The sequence below is a fragment of the Colius striatus genome, chromosome 14, assembly GCF_028858725.1.
Source record: "Colius striatus isolate bColStr4 chromosome 14, bColStr4.1.hap1, whole genome shotgun sequence".
Taxonomy (NCBI): Eukaryota; Metazoa; Chordata; class Aves; order Coliiformes; family Coliidae; genus Colius; species Colius striatus.
Genome location: NC_084772.1, coordinates 1840224 through 1853168, shown reverse-complemented (window position 1 = coordinate 1853168; position 12945 = coordinate 1840224). Strand labels below are relative to the sequence as shown.

Here is a 12945-nt window from a genome sequence, read left to right as displayed (position 1 = left end):
AGGCTCTCTCCTACCCACAGGGAAACTGAAAAAGAGACAACTGGCTTTCTCTGAGTCCCATAGTACATCCTTGGCAGAACTGGGAGGGGTTCAGAAAACTGTCTGCTGCAGCAGTCCCAGTTCTGAGCTCAGCCCACGCACAGATTGTGATGTTTCATGTCTGCTGCCACTCACACTGATGGAAGGGTCCTGGAACCTGCTGACTTTGTGTCCTGGCAGTTCCTCTGCCAGACTTGGTGTTCCCCTCCCTCTGCTGTCAATTCACTTGGCAGTAGGAGAACAGTTTCAGGGTAATGATGAGATACACAAACAAGGTCAGCAGCCCTTCAGTACAGAGAAAGGAGAGGAAAAAAACGAAGGGAAGCAGGAGCTAACACACCAAATTACTGTAGCTCCCCAAGTGCAGACAGTGCAAGAAATCCCTTCTGTGTTTGCTAATTAGTAGATGTCTCTATTTATACAGCCTGACAGATGCATCCAAAATAGACACCTATAAATTACTCTCTTATCTAAAAGAAGATGCAACAACACTCAGCTGTGCAGGTATCATTTTCTTTTATACATATTTGGAAGTAAATTCAGCCTAATTGCATGTCAGCACAGACACAGTGTGTGTCAGACACAGTCCTCCTAAATGTGCAAGGGTCAGAGCAGTCATCCCCCCACCCCAGCCTGAATTTGTTCAGCAGTGAGATACTCTGCACTGGAAAGGACAGTTGGGTCACATTGTCAGCTGGAACATCAGTGATAACACTGGAAAGCAATCATTTGGCAACATGTGAGCCCATAGGTGCAGAAGAGCTATCATCAGCCACTGTGTTTGGAATAGGAAGTAACCGGTAGGCTTTGTCATTTTTAACAGCAGCCAGTATAGTTAGAACCACAGAACACAGCAGAACATCACCTCTCCAAAGACTTTCTTTCTTCCCAGATACCACTGCACAATTTAAATGATGCCATTACATCTTCACTTGCATAGAGCAAGCCCTTCATCACAGCTCATAGAAAAAGAGGGACACTGAGAAAGTGACTGTCATTAATCACTCCACTTGACTGTCAGCCACGGGCCTGTCGGTCTCACCCCTCTGCTGTCTGGGCACACATACACACAAAGAAACTGCACAGAGGGCATCAAGGGCACAGACAATAGGTCAAAGAATCCCATTTGCTGCAACTTTCTGAAGTTTCCAGTGATTTATGAGTAGTTTCAGCAGATGGAGCCATTGCAGTGTGCTCTGTGAATCACCAACTAGGCCAGTTCAGCGTGTGCAAAGGGAAAAAAGCTTCAGCCTGCTCTCAGGGTATTTTCAAAAGAATCCTTGGCAGTATCCAGGCAAATATGTGTCATCCAGACAACTACATGCTCCTTCTGCAAATGGCTTGCCCTGAATTTCCTAGGACTGGGTTTTACATCTATAGGATCATCAGTAATTACACACTAGCATCACAACCCAAGCTTAGGGTTTTAACGTGCATTCAGAAGCTTGGCAGGTCTCCAAATCATGCTCACTCTAGTTCTGGTACATACAGACCTGCCTTTGCCATGATAATCAGCTGTTTCCCCTTGCTGATGCCAAAATCTGGGGTTTTAAAGGTCAGATGTCACCACCATGGCAATGGCACATAGCTGCACTTGCTGAATTGTCAAGTGCAGGACAGCCCTGGCTGGCTGAGTGAGCCTTTCAGGTTATTTACACAAACACACACGCTGAGGAAAGTAACACAAATAACAACATGACAATTCAAGTTTCCAGAAACACCTTCACTTATGAGCATGACTCTTTAAAGGTTCTAGGAAGATAACTGTGATCATAAACTTAAGCAGAAGCCAGCAAGCAATTCATGGTACAATCAGAATCTGAGATAAATGGATTAATAATCTCCTGCTCAAGCATCTAATTAAGAAGAAGCTGCATTCATCAAAGGCTTCTGTTGACATTACACATCACTGAAGGGGAATTGGGATTTAATATCTCTTTGGTGTGCAAATCCATTACCATTTTCCCTGTTGGAGGCTATGCATATATACAAGGGGCAGAGATGATCACACTTTATACAGAAAGACAGAATGTCTTCAAGAGTTGACCCCTACTTTTAAATGCTTTGTAAATCTGAGGCTTCAAGGGCAGCTCTTCTACAGTGACAGTCACAGCAGTTCTGGGACATGTTGCCATTGAACTGCTGGGCTGATGGTGAATCAGGGTAACGCTGGTAGTCCAAACCAAATCTCTCACCTGGAGTTATGGCATTCACTCTACAGAGCATCACAGGAGGGAATGTTACACTGAAAGCAGGTTAAGAGGCTGTAACACCAAGCCTATGCTTTCAGCACCACAAACCTACAAAGGACATGAATGGCATGTTATTACGTTATCCTGGGACAGCTTGGCCATAAATCAAGGGGAATTTGGGGAAATGAGAACTTGCACAAGGGCTGGACAGAGAGCAAAGCCAGACAAGTGAGGAACTTCTGCCATGAGTTTTCACTAGAGGCTTCTAATATCTCCTTCAGTCCCAAGCTCAGAATCACAGGCTTCTCATTGCTCTGACTTCTGTGGTAGTTCTGAACTGAAACAACTATTGAAACTGAGGCCACAAACCCCTTCTCACTGGGGAATGAATCTAAATTTAGACTCTAATCTTCAAATGAACATATGAAGCTGATCTACTTCTCTGCATTATTAATGTTCTTTACAAACATATCATGTCTTAAAGGCATTTCATCTCTCCCAGTGTATCTGTGGCAGAGAGATGGATTAAAAGGATGGATTCTGATGGAAATACCCATCTTTATAAGGAGCAAGCCCAATGACAAGGAGTTGGTTCAGGATTTTGCAGTAAGTGCAAGCAAAAGCAAAGTTGAAAAGCAGGAAACATTAAAACATTAAAAACCCCCTAGCTGGCAAAGTAAAACTTCTTTAGGGATCACCACCCAGGCTGCTGTGGAGCTGCAGCTTTGGAGCTGAAGCTGAGGCTGCAAATAAGACCCCTGGCCAGCTGCTAAGCCATCCCCCTGGGAAGGACAGACCTATCTTGTAAGGAACCTTCTGTGGATGAGGTAGGCTGAAATGGCATCAGATGAGAATGCTGGGCAGTGACTCCATATGAATCTACAGTTTTAAACTGCTCCTGGGAGCTGTCTGTGTAGTCCAGGAGTGGCTCTTCAAGCCTTTTTGCACCAGCCAGCTGAATTAAGGAAGGGAATCCGTCTCTGACATCTCAGGAGGCTGGATTTCCACGAGACATTAACTCTGAAACCCAAATGCTAACTTAAATTCAAAGGGTGTCATTTAATCAGAGGCTGACATTATTAATCAGCTTTGCAGAAATTGCTTGGCCAGCCAGAATGGGCTGTGATGGTGCCATTAGCTCCTCAGCTAACTATGTGGAAAGAAACTGAGTGCAAGGGAATATTTAAAACAGAGGGACATTCTGCAATAAAAACATAATCTCATGCAGGGAAACTAGATGAGCAATGTTTACAGGAGGTAATTGTCTATTTTCCAGTGCTTCTGATGGGTTCTCTCAGCCAGCAGTCAAACACCCACTCAGCCTCTTGTTCACTCCCCTCCTCTGCAGGATGGGAATAGAAGGAAGGTGAGATGACTCACAGCTCAGGTTTAAGAGAGGAAGCAAAAGCAAAAAGAGGAATCAATTCACTAGCCATCAGCAGGCAGATGGCTGGTCACTGCTTGGGAAGCAGGGTGTCAGCATGCTTACAGGATCAACTCTATGACCACAAATGTACACCCTTCCACTTCCTTTCCCTGAGCTTTTATTGCTGAGCACAGTATCACACGGTATGGAATATCCTTTTGGTCATCTGTTCCCAACCTCCTGCCCACCCTCAGCCTATTCACTGGAGGAGAGAGCAGCAAAAGCCACTGTGCAAGTGCCACAGAGCCACAGCCAAAACACTGGTGCATTATCAATGCCCTTTTAGCCATATATACAGAGCAGAGACCAGTACAATGCTCTGTAACAAAATGATGCCTCACATTTAAAGCCAAAGAGGGCTCCAATGCAAAGGATGTTCCAAACAACCTGCTCCAAGTTTAGGCAATTGTACCAGACCTTTATCTTCAAGGTTTGACTCATGCATTCCACACAGTGAACACTTCAGGTACACTAAGCATCTCAGTGTTTCCAGCCTTCATGGAAAAAGGGCAACAAACTGCTGTGTGCACTGAGAAATTCCCAGGTGCATCCCAGTTCACCAGCCATCCTGACACTGGCCAAATCTCTCTGCTGAGATACACCAGCAGGTCTCACGTGGTGGAGATTTTCATCTCCTTCACTTGGTTCTGTTTGTGACAAAACTTTCTGCCACCTGAGCAAAACTCATCTGTACAGGAAGCCAAGAAGCTTCAGAGCTGTGAAGCCTCTCTTTGGTACCTTGAGCCCCATTGAAAATTGCCTCTAACAGAGTTGGACATCTAAGAGCTGTTGCAGAGCTGAGCCTTGCTCTGCGGACGGAGGTTTTTAGGAACCACAAACTCCACCATGTTTCACCTGAATTAAAAACAACTGTCATCCAGTCTGACTTCTCTACTAGAAAGCCAGAGAAGTGTAGGCATTTAGAAATAGAGCAGAGAAACAACTCTGTGCTGCATACAAGTCTCAGAAAGGCCATAAGAAAATGGCTAAAAGGTATATGACACATTACTTAATGCACTCACAGAACTCTAGGAGGGAGACCATTAATCAAAGGAGAAGAAAAGCAATGCATTTGCACTGAAGCACTAATCAAAGAAGGACTTTAAGGACTGATAATTGTAATACTGAAAGATGCTATCAACAACATAAAATCACCATTGGTGAATGGGTAAAAATGGACCATCTGTAGTGGATTTCCACCTGTTTATACCATGGAGAGATTTGGCTCTGAAATTCTGTGGGAAGGAGATACATTTTTTTTTAACTCCCTATTTGAAAATAAGGTCTAAACCCATCACTCATCTCAATGAGATTACCCTGGGTGTGCCAAACCTTCCCCACTCAGTGTGATTTGCTCTTGTTTTACTAATTCTGCTTGTAAATACAGGATTGTAAGAAAATGAGAAAAGCAAAAGATAGACAGTCTGTCCTGCAAGAGGTTAAAACCCTGCCAAAACCCCACATCTGGGTTGGTGTGATAAAGCCTGCCACTGAGTAGAAACCACAGAATCCAGACAAAACACATTTGCTTTTGAAATACCTCATAGAGTTTTGTCACTTTTGTATATAGCTTCCCTGGGTATGTAGCTGATGGGGCTTGCACACTGCTGACTTACCAGCAATGGGGTAGATCGCTGTCCACTGACAGGGGTGTTCCATGAAAACCAAGATAAACTTTATAGGATCAAAGACTAGTCCATGCTTGAAAGAGAAAAGCTGTCAGGTTTGAGGATACACTGTGTGTTCTCAGAACTACAGAGCCACTCAACTGGCTCTGCAAGCTGCCTGTCTTGTCTCATCTTCACGTTCCCTCACACCACAAGTCACTGGACTTTCTGCAGACAGGATGTTTGAAATGAACTGCATCATTTTTGGTGGCTAGTTCTGACTGTATTAGCCACATTCTCAGTATGTATTCAGTGTAACACAACATTTCCACAGCATTTTTCACATTGAAGGATGGAAAAAAACCCTCTTCACAAGCTACAAACAAGATTCTCCACGTTTTGACATGATGCAGTGTTGCTCCAGCAAGGGCTTGTTAGATTTTGCTTGCTGTATGTGACAAGAGAAGAAAGAGTTTGGATCTTTTCCTGTGCTAGGATGGCTCAGAAATGTGGGACACCCTGAACAGATAACCACAGTCCAAAACTGAAAAGCAGCAGCAGCCAAGAGGCAATCAGATTTAAGGTATTCAGGGATCCTGTTGGCCAAAGACAGCAAGGCATGGGCCAGAAGGAGCATTGGTGCTCTAATGAAACAAAGGGAGATTATGTTTCTAGGAAGCCTGGAATATCAGCACTCTGCTGGTGGATGAAGGGCTGGAGTAATGCTGGTACTGAAACCACTGTTTAAGGAGCAAAGGCAGCTGGAAACATGAAATGCAGGTGGCTGTCACCCTCTCCAGCTACTGACCAAGGCCTCTGTTATAAGACATCTGAATGAAGGCAGTGAAGAGATCAGCAGCATTCATGTTTTGGTAACTTGCTGATTACACAAGTGAGTTGCTATGATCCTCCTCTCCCTGTAATTCAGAAATCAAGCTCTTATTCTAGATCTTGAGAAATAAGTAATGTTGCCATTTATTTCCACCCCCCCCCGCCCAGTAACTTGCTTGATTAATAGAACTCTCTAGGCTAATGTGAGTAAGAGTGAGAACCTGGCATGAAGAAAAATATCACCAGGATGTAAAAAGGTTAAAAATAGCTGTGTTCAGGGATTCCAGTTGCTTATTTGAGTAGGAAAGACAAAGAATTCTGTTTTCTTTTCTTTACAGAGGTAAAGACTGCAAATTTTAGCTTACTTTTACTGGAAACATCCTGGATAGCTCAGAAAAACAAAGCCCAACATCATTTAGGAAGTGAAGCTCATGTTGCACCCTGTATCTTCCCTGCAAACAGGTCAGCAGCCTCTAATGTAATTTCTGTTAGGAAAAAAAATCCTTTCTTGTGTGCACAAAGCCTGATTCATTAGATGGGTTTTGTCTCTGGGCACTGGGCAGCCTTTTGCTGAATAGAGTTGAAGTGCATGCAGTTTAATTGGGAGAGCATCATTTCCAACCTCTCTCCAGGATACTTCCTGCAAACAGTGAGACACAAGAAAAAGGAAATTGCTGATGTTTAATGTTTTCTGCTGTGGAAAGGATTCATTGCTCTGCTCAGCAGCTTTGAATACTTTACAGGTAGGAATGGGTCTCCCTCTCAAGAATGAGCACAGTACTTGTCTTTCATTCATGTTGTGTGAGTGGATGTGAATGAAATAAGAAGCCATGTGATTTCACCCTGGGAAATCTCCCCCCTTTGGGATTTAGTGCAGACACACAGCTCTGGGCAGTAATCAGCAACTTCCTTAATTTCTTGCTGAAGGCAGTTATTGCAATTACCACTTTCATAGAAGCCCAGAATGGCTTGGGCTGAAAGGGAACTTAAAGCTTATCTCATTCCAACCCCCTGCCATGGACAGGGGCACCTTCCACCAGCCCAGGGTGCTCACAGCCCCATCCAACCTGCCCTTGGGCACTGCTGGGGATGGGGCAGCCACAGCCTCTCTAGGTAGCCTGTGCCAGGGCCTCAGCACCCCCTAGGGAAGAACTTCTATTTAAGATCTCATCTTAAACTCCTCTCTCTCAGTTTGGAGCCATTTTTCCTTGTCCTGTCACTCCAGGCCCTTGTCAAACGTCCCTCTCAGGCTTTCTTGTTCTAAGGTCTTCCCACAGTCTTCTCTTCTCCAGGCTGAACACTCCCAACTCTCTCAGCCTGCATAGGGAAGGGGCTCCAGCCCTCAGGTCATCTTCCTGGCCTCCTGTGGACTTGCTCCAACAGCTCCATGACCTTATGTTGGTGCCCTAGAGCTGGACACAGCACTGCAGGGTGTTCTCACAAGAGCAGAGGAGGAGAACTCCCTGTCTCAACCTGCTGGCCATGCTGCTTTGGATGCTGCTCAGGATACAGTCAGCCTTCTATACAAAAGCAGCAGTCAACTACCAAATAGACAACTCCAAACACAAGAAGCACCAACAACTTTGGCAGTGTGCCCATCTAAACAAGAAAAAGTTTTAGCAACATGGCACCACTCCTTAAAACAAGAAACCTTCATCCAATGCCGGCTGCTGACTTAACTGTGACTTTCCACTTACCAGCATAATCCACTTACACAACAGTTAAAAGTGCCTTGGAGCTTGCTGAATCCACCCCTGCACAATAACAGAGATTCACAGAGGGAATAACAGCTGGGGAAAAGATATTGAAGAGTTCTCCAAAAGCTCCTGCTTTCACTTTGGTTGTCAAAGTGACCACACCAGCAACAGCATCTGGTTTATCTTACCACTTCCAAACTCTTTTCTAGTAGGTACTTAAAAGATTGTCAGAGTCCCCACTGACATTCTTGCTACGAGACTCTTGGCTAGAAGTTGGAAGCCAGAAGACCCTTCCCACAGGATCCTTGGTTACCCTAAACCCCTTCACTTCTTCTGTGGCTCTTCTCCTACCTGCAAAATGTGACACAATGTTCCTCCCTTTCTCCACATGGAAAGGAATGATATTTGGGGTGTAAATACAGTGTATCATTAATACTATTGCTGAATCTCTCATAATTGCAGATACACTGAATAGGAAAGTGATTATCTCCTTGGCATAACTCCTGACCTGTGCTGTTACCTCTTTTCCTTCACAAAATGAAGTTGTGCTGGCCTGCAGAATCTGGCTGTTAGAGAGCAGTATTTATTCACATGATGCAGCATTTCACTCTCTTCTGATAATCCTACTGAAGCCAATTGGTTTACTTGACTTATATGCCTGGATTTGCACAACAAAGGGATTGCAAAAGCTTGTATCAAAGCTACCTTATGGCATTACTTACAAATAAGAACTCCCACTGCTGCAGGCAAGTTAACTGATTAGGAAATGCAAATTTGTTGAGTGAAAGTTCCAGCACAGAAAGGAATGATCTAAGTAGCAGCAGAAAGCCTGGGGATGTAGGCAAAAGATAAGTGCTACAATGTGTTGCCTTCAATCAGCTGGGCCCCACCAGACAGAAAGTTCTGTGCTCAGAGATGTGCACACCACATGCTCCCAGACTCATGCCTGCACTCAGGACCCTTTGGCCAGGACTAGGCAGTGAAATGCTGGCTCCACTGAAGTAAGTTGTCTCATCTAGAGATCTTCAGCCAAAACCTCTGCCAACCTTTCTGATTACTTGATAGCAAACACAATTAAGGAAAGCAAGTCATACTGTAATCCTATATGGTCACTGAGATTCCATGTGAGAGGGGACAAAGGCTCAGCATCAGCATCAGTCTGTGCTGCAGTTTATTCCCATATGCAGAGACTGATGATTCCTCTCTCATTTTAACCTGAAAAAATAAGGTGAGGAGAGGTCACAGGATGTAGTACTTCCATCAACATCCTGCAGCTTTTTCAGCTGTCCTGCTTCACATCTTTAATGTTACTTGCACTACCCACAGTGGTAGTAGCAGCTGGCTCTGCCATAACGTGCCACACACATGCTGTCATGACACATCTCAGCATCAGTGCAATACACAGACACCAACCTGCTCTGATCAGATGAATTTTTATACCAAGGTTCACACGAGTGGTCAAGAACAAGAACCTTCCTAGTACCTTCCTCAGAAGGAGAAGACAAACATCCTACAAAAGGGAGTGACATCATTTTGACTACCAAAGCCATCATTCTTTAAAATCCTCACAAAAGAACAACTCTGCAACTGTTCTTACAGGGAGTCCAGAACTGTCCCAGCTCCAGAGGGACAGGGAACTGCTGGAGAGAGGCCAGTGCAGGGACACCAAGATGATCAGGGGACTGGAGCATCTTCCTTCTGAGGAAAGGCTGTGGGACCTGGGGCTGTTAGGTCTTGAGGAGACTGAGAGGGGATCTCATTAATAGTTACACATATTTAAATGGTGGGTGTCAGGAGGTTGGGACAGTACTTTTTTCTGTTGTATCCAGTGACATGACAAGGGGTGATGGGATGAAGCTGGAACACAAAAAGTTCCATTTAAACACAAGGAAAACCTGTTTCAGTGTTTCAGTGAGGGAGCCCTGGCCCAGGCTGCCCAGGGAGGGTGTGGAGGCTCCTTCTCTGAAGGTCTTCAAAACTCACCTGGACATGTTCCTGTGTGACCTGATCTAGATGGACCTGCTTTGGCAGGGGGTTGGGCTGGATGATCTCTAAAGGGCCCTTCCAACCCCACCATTCTGTGATTCTATGAGTATAAACATCTTTCCATTGCTGTTCCTTCAAATGTTCCCAGTGTCTCAGGCTTTCAGAGCCTCTGTGCCTCATTTCAGTATCAGACACCACAGGCTGAGGCATCTCAGGACACAGGGAAATAAGGGCTTTACATTCTTCTTTTTACCAGATCTCTTGCTTCTTACTATGCCCCAGAAAAAAAGAGCATATCCCATTTGCATAGTCGTCCCTTCTCGCTCACAGTGCCAGCATTCATATTCAGCACAGAGATTTGTTTCCTAACCCTGATTAAGCAGGGAGTATTTTTACTAATCCAATTCAGAAAATTATCATTTTATCAGAACTGGATTTGGAAAGAGCTTTTGGAAATGGCTCTGTAACTTATTTGGAATAGATGCATGGATAGAAGGACTTCTGTTCCAAACAGCAAGACTGCATCTCCCAGGAGAAGAACCATAAACTCGACACAAAACAAGAGTTAACACTGCTTACTCTTATATATAATCTCTGGTTTCTGTACCATAGATAATACATGGTACAGCATGGTGAGCACTCTGGTAGAAACACCCCTTTCCTTTCCATCTCTCTTCACATGCATGCAGTTCTCTTCCAGCTGCTGGTAGGATTAAGTGCATCTGACTAACAGGTTCTAAGGTGAGCAGTTTGCAAGCATCACGTTGACAGACACCTGTGCATACCTCTCCTCTGCTCCTGGCTCTCTGTTGCTGATACTTGTCTACACAAATTAATCGCCTTTTTTGATTTATGCAAACCTAGCACACCACAGCTCACAGATAGCTTGCCATTTCTTTGTTGGGTGGATTGCTGTACAGAAGTACATCACAGAATCACAGAATGGTTTCAGCTGGAAGAGACCTCTAAGCTCATGGAGTGCAGCCTCTGTCCCAACCCTGTCACCACCAACTGCCCTCAGTGCAACACCCACCCAGCTCTGAAACCCCTCCAGGGATGGTGACTCCAGCAGCTCCCTGGGCAGCCCCTTCCAATGCCTGACAGCCCTGGCAGCACAGAAACTGCTCCTCACACCCAGCCTGAACCTCCCCTGGGGCAACTTGAGGCTGTTTCCTCTTGTTCTAGTGCTTGTTACCAGAGAGAACAGACCAATCCCCACCTGGCTCCAGCTGCCTTTCAGGTACTTGTAGAGTGAGGTCTCCCCTGAGCCTTCTTTTCTCCAGGCTCAACAGCCCCAGATCCCTCAGCCCTTTCTCAGCTGAGACATGCTCCAAATCCTTTCCCAGCTTGGTAGCTGTCTCTGGATCCTCTCCAGTATCTCCATGTCCTTCTTGTAGAGAGGGGCCCAGAACTGGACACAGTATTGGAGGTGCAGCCTCAGCAAAGCCATGTCCAGGGCAATGATCAGCTCGCTGCTCCTGCTGACAACACTGTTCCTGATCCAGGCCAGGATGCCCTTGGCCTTCTTGCCCACCTGGGCACGTTGCTGGCTTGTGTTCAGCTGCTGACACCCAGCACTCCCAAATCCCTCTGTGCCTGGCAGCTTTCCAGCCACTCCTCCCTAAGCCTGTAGCACTGCTGGGGGTTGTTGTGGCCCAAGTGCAGGACCCAGCACTTGGCCTTGTTGAAACTCTTGGCATTGGCCTTGTCCCAGCCATCCAGCCTCTCTAGATCTCTCTGTAAAGCTTCCCTGCCCTCAAGCAGATCCACACTTCCACCCAGCTTGGTGTCAGCTGCAAACTTACTAAGGGTGCACTGGATCTTAATAAAGATGTTAAACAGGAGTGGCCCCAGTACTGAGCCCTGGGGGACAGCACTCATGAGCAGCCACCAACTGGATTTAACTGCATTGACCACAACTCTCTGGACCCAACCATCTCACCAGATTTTCATCCTAAGGCCTGTGGTTTATTGTTCTTACAAAATGAAACAGCTTAAGATTTAATAAACTGGTGCAAACTTGATTATTTTTTGCATGGGCTTGACTTTGCTCAAGATATTACAGTACCAGCATGCTAATTAATGAAAACAAAGCTGTCTGGATCACAATGGATGCAGCTGGAGCAAACAGCAGCACGAAGAACGCTGAGGTCGTAAGAGTGAAAAGATAATTGAAGAGGCATTGGCTTATGCCTCAGTCATGGACTGAAAATGTCATTAAACAAATCATCAACCCCTCCTATAAATAACTCTGTCATTATTCTTCAGGAACATTGTCAAGTCTCTGAGTTTCAACCCTGCTCAATTGTTTGCTTTTCTTTCTTAGGAGAACAAAGACTGAAATAGTTCCTAGATTGTTTAAATGTTATTTTATAGACCACTGTCTAGAGAAAAGGAAATGTTGTTGGCATATACAGCTTAGGGAATAGCATTAAAACTCCAGTGGGAGGGAAAATAAGATCTTTTTGAAACAACAAAACAATGAGGGTAAGGAGGGGGAAAAAGCACAAGCTCAGGTTGTCATCTGAAGTAAAATTCATATAAAAATGGGGGTAACTACTGCTTTTGTGCTTATACAATCCAACTGAGATTTCAGCACAGGGCATTTGCTTCTGCCATCAAAATAGGACTTCATGCCTTATTTGGTGGTACTAAAAGACTTTGGGATGTAGCCTCGCTTTAGGCCCGTGGTGTACACAGCTAAGGAATACCAAAGTGTGTCTCCTCAGCACAGCCACATCCATCAGTGTCATCTCATTGTCTGCCAGATGAGCCATGTCCCTAATTGCCAAAAAGAAACATGGGGATAACACACCACAGGAACAGCACAGGGATAAGTAACCACACGAGCAGCATGTGTTTGGCTTTTCCTACAGCTGGTAGGTTCAGATGAAGGTTGTTTAAGCTGCAGGGCTGATCCCTCTCCTTGCCAAACGGCTCTCCTGAGGGGCAAAGGGACCAACAGTTCAGGGGGACAGGGACTTTGTCAGCCTGGCGTGTCTGTGTGGGTGAGACACCCTTCGCTTGGCTCGGCAAGACCCTGAGCCTCTAATCAGATAACAAGATCACTGGAGATAAAGCAGCCCACATTAGATCCACACGCACTGACTGATGCGCCCAACAAACGCTGACAGATAGGAAACTCCCCTCCACCTTTTCCCATAACC

The 12945-nt window shown here is 45.3% G+C and overlaps 1 long non-coding RNA gene across 2 annotated transcripts in view; it reads right to left on the bottom strand.

Annotated features, from left to right (window-relative positions):
• The window catches only part of LOC133626785 (uncharacterized), a 35541-nt gene that overhangs the window by 22006 nt on the left and 590 nt on the right, over window positions 1-12945 (bottom strand). The gene's annotated exons all lie outside the window — the stretch shown is intronic.